This window comes from Chiloscyllium plagiosum, unplaced genomic scaffold (assembly GCF_037043375.1).
Source record: "Chiloscyllium plagiosum isolate Xiang-an unplaced genomic scaffold, Cpla_swu_hap1 HiC_scaffold_35, whole genome shotgun sequence".
In the NCBI taxonomy this organism is placed as follows: domain Eukaryota; kingdom Metazoa; phylum Chordata; class Chondrichthyes; order Orectolobiformes; family Hemiscylliidae; genus Chiloscyllium; species Chiloscyllium plagiosum.
In genome coordinates, this window is record NW_028270173.1 from 57,647,460 (window position 1) to 57,652,240 (window position 4,781).

The window sequence follows — 4,781 nt, forward strand, 5'->3', positions numbered from 1 at the left end:
TTTTCAATGTATAATTTCAGTTACATCACACTGTAAATTTTTGCTATAAATTCTGTGTTACGATCGAGCCCTCCACTATCACCTGATGAAGAAGCGTCGCTCCGAAAGCTAGTGTGCTTCCAATTAAACCTGTTGGACTATAACCTGGTGTTGTGTGATTTTTAAACTTTGTACACCCCAGGCCAACACCAGCATCTCCAAATCACAATAATGAATTACTTCATACAACCGTGCAAAGGTTTGGGGAAAGGATAGGATTTGTATTGGGAAGGTGAAATAGAGAAAAGTGGGAATGTGAAGATGTAGTCAGTCAGTATTAACATCACAGTGGGAAGGGGAGTCACTCAAATACCCACTCCCTCCCTCACGTCTTATCCAATTACTGTGCCAGTGATACAGGGAAATGGGAAACTCTCAGTAATGGGTTAGGATTTCCATAAATGTAAACAGAACCTCAGGTATATTCAGATTGACAAGGACCTTGAATCACTTTGTATCCTGGTTTCAGAGCTCCAACAAGACAAAGTTGCACAATGGCTCAGTGGTTAACACTGCTACCTCACAGTACCAGCGATCTCTGTTTGATTCCAGCCTTGAGTGACTGTGTTGAGTTTGCATATCCTCCCTGTATCTGTGTGAGTTTCTGGTTTCCTGGTTTCCTGGGTACTCTGGTTTCCTCCCACACTCCAAGGATGTGCAGGTTAGGTGTCAGGGAAAAGGTGGGTCTGGTTGAGGGGTGCTCCAGAGTGTTGGTGCAGACTTGATGGAAAAAAAAAGGCCTCTTCCCACATTGTAAGGATTCTTTGATTCTGTGAAGACTATCCTGTCAATATTGCTTCCAACTGATAATTAAATACATCCCAGATTCTAACCTCAGTGCCCTTCACCATTCCAGTTATATACGCCAGGATCTGGGTCTCAGTGATATTCATCATTTCAGTTATTTATTAAATAACCCACAATTCAGTAGAAAAACACACCATTTGGGAAGTTTTCCTGTACACATTCAGGAACCTTCATCTCTTTTTCTGAGTCTGTAGTCTTTGGATTTCTTTACCCCAGAAGGCTGTGTAGGCAGGGTCACTGTAGAAAGAGTTTTCAATCTACGGCAGATAGTAGAATGACGTTAAGGTAACACTCAGATCTACCATGATCTTAGCGAATGGCTGAGCAGGCTTGGGTGGTCACATGGTGTTCTCCTACTCCTATTTGTTATAGGATTATTCTGCCTTTGTTCTTGCACTGGTCGGTACTGAGTGCTCAGAGAGAGATTTACAGCATGGAAACAGGCCCTTATGCTAAGGGGCAACGTTTCACGCAGTGGGTGGTGCCTGAGCTGCCAGAGGAAGTAGTGGAGGCTGGTACAATTGCAACATTTAAAAGGCATTTGGATGGGTATGAATAGGAAGGGTTTGGAGGGATATTGGTCGGGAGGGCTGACAAATGGGACTAGATGAGGTTAGGATATCTGGTCGGTGTGGACGAGTTGGACTCCAGGATCTATGACTCTCTGAAACCTGCAGGGGGAGACACTATGTGTGACTGAGGCTGAAATGTAACTGAACATTCTGCTTGAGTTTCAGCCCTTGACCCAAAGACAGCTGATGGTCAGACTGGTTTATGGATTTGATCTCAACCATGACACAGCAATTAGAGACATTTTCAAATGGCACCAGTTAGTCAGGGAATTTTCACTCCGTGACACATGGAGGAACAATCACTGCATTCCCCGATCCCAGCTGCAGCAAAACACAGGATATTGAAATACTGGCATCATCGCAGTCACTCTTATCATTCACAGAGATGGTGCACAAAATAGGCAATGTGCAATAATGCACGAATCTAAATCAATCCAATATACATTCTGTTCCTGCCCTGGAAGTGTACAGGGATCTGAATACCCTGTGTTCAGAAGGTGAGGGGAGTCTAACAGTAAACAATTTCAAACCCACCAGAATTTATCATCAGGTGGAAGAAATGTCAAGGCTTGGTCTAATTTGAGAAGATTGGATAATGCTGATGGCAGAGGCACTTACTAAAAGCAGTACAGTCCTGAACTGTGAACTCTAACTTTTCAAACATTGTGAAATTGTGACTGATTTCAGTGACTGACACTCTAACCTTTTGTCTTAACTTTATTTCCTCTGCATCTATAAACGATGGAAAAGGAGAAGGAGACAGCAAAAACAGCAGAGACAGGTTTTAGATTCCAATTTTTCAACATCCTGAACTTTCAGAGGGAATGTCCGATGAAACAATGTCAACCGTAATTCTCTAACCCGAGACACTCCATGGTGGCGTACAGAAGTCAGATCTGGGTGACAAAGTCATAGAGATGTACAGCATGCAAGCAGTGTGTCCTGATCCTGAATGCTCACAGAATCCCAAGCAGATCCTCGGGATCCACTCTGTCAAATGTCTTTTCCTGATCAAGGGAAAGGAATGTGCTGGATACGCCAGCCCTTTGAGACTAATAGATCATGTCCTGCACCAGGTGGACGTTGGTTTCCTGGTTTCCTGGCTTCCAACTGATAATTAAATACATCCCAGATTCTAACCTCAGTGCCCTTCACCATTCCAGTTATATACGCCAGGATCTGGGTCTCAGTGATATTCATCATTTCAGTTATTTATTAAATAACCCACAATTCAGTAGAAAAACACACCATTTGGGAAGTTTTCCTGTACACATTCAGGAACAAATGGCCCGGGACAGTGAGGACTGGTCTGGGTGGATCATGTGGTCCAGCACGGTATCAAGGAGAGTCCAAAGTGTCCTGGCAAAGGTTTTGTAATTTATGTTGAGGGGGGAGACGGGACACCAATTCTTTAACAAATGGAGGTCCCCCTTCTTAGGCAACAGAATGACGACGGCCCTGCTCCAAGAAGGGGGCATCTCTCTGGTCGCGATACATTCCTCCAAGATCTACACACAGTCACCCTCCCAGAACATTCCAGATCTCCACGGTCAGCCTGTGCAGTCCCAGAGTCTTGCCCCTGGAAAGACAGTTGAGGGCACTGGTCAGCTCCTCTAGCCTTAGAAGGGAGTCAGGCCTCTCAGCACCCTTAGGGCTGACCTGCAGCAGGTCCTCCCACAGAACATTGGTGATCTTTGTCAGTGGATGGATTCAGAGAGAAAAAACAAAAAAAGAGTGCCCTATAAATCATTTGGGCCTTCATGCCCTCTGGATCAGAGACAAAGGATGCATCGTTGGCTAGCAGCTCAAGGAGCTGCTGACAGGCCCTGTACCTTTTCTCCTAAAGAGGATCAACAGTACAGATCCCAAAGGAACCGGACTGGCAACCTCACGTACGCACTCCAACAGGCTGCAGGTCCTGGAACGTGGCCTTCTTTTCTTTGTACACCCCCCCTGCAGGGTCGGGTCCACATCGGGCTAACCAAGACGTGACTTCAGGTCGAACACCTCCTTCTCCAACTCATTGATCTTTGATTTCCACCTCTTTGTCGACTCCCTCGCTCCCTCCCGACAGAAGACACGGACATGAGCCTTGTGTCACCATCATCAGTTAAAACAATGAAACCAAATGGACGAGGAACTCTTTTTCCTTCCACTCCCTGAATACGTTGTAAAGGATTCCCTGGCACTGCTGCTTTGGATTCTGGCCCATTCCTGGTGGTGCCAATATGTGCCAGGGAGACATGAGCAGAAGCGATCAAGAATTCCACCGTTCACAGCCAACTGGACTCTGATTCAGCGAGCAAGCACTGCTGCAGTTCCCCGATGGGGATGAGGGAAACCTCATCCATGAACTCCACGTCTCTCTCTGCCTCATGTATCTCAGCAGGCCTCATAACCTGCTCCTCCAGATCATCACCTCCATCCTCTGACCCCCTTCCCTTGCAGAGTGGAGGGTTAGTCCTGGCGCCACTGGTTGGACACACCCCTGCCTTGACCCTAACCTCAGGATCGACATCATGAGGATCATTTGAAGGGACCTCCAAGTCTGGGACCGTACCAGGCTCAAGCAAAACATTGACTAGAATGCCCATTGCTCCACTCCCAGCTCCAGGCCACCCTATATGTTGGGACAAAGATCCCCGGTAAGGGTGGAGGAGACGGAAATCAAGGTCTGGGAGGGAGTGGGGAGGCTTGCTCCTTCATCGTAACCATCCCAACTACAGTAGAATGTTCAGAATCCAGGAACACACCTCCCCAGTAGCAGACAGGATAGAAAGTTCCAGTCTTTAGGAACCAGCTAGGTAAAAACACAGGTCACCAGAGTCCTTCCAGGAAGGCTGCAGCACCCCAGCCCTCAATCAGCAGCAGCTTCTCCCCAACACAGTAGATGTTATTACTGCACTCTTCAACTCACCGAGGACTAATGCAGGCCACCAGACTTCCAAAAACAGCAACAGTGAATCCAGGTTCAAGTACCTCTGGGCAGGCAGGCAGGCTGTAACACCAAGCTCTAGACCTCAACCAGCTCCAGCTGCTCTCAATTACAAGTATTGCCACTTTAGGATCCAAATTCCAATAACAGCTGCAAGAGAGTATAGACTCCACATACACTGCCCTCTACAGGGGAAAAAACCCTCTACCGTGATCTGTTTCCTCCCGTAAAGCCAATTTTGTATCCAAATGGCTAGTTCTCCCTCTATTCCATGAGATCTAACCTTGCTAACCAGTCTATCATGCAGAACCTTGTCGAATGTCTTGCTTACGTCCATATAGATCATGTCCACCACTCTGCCCTCAATCCTTTTCGTTAATTCTTCAAAAACCTCAAATCAAGTTTGAGACATGACTTCCCACACACAA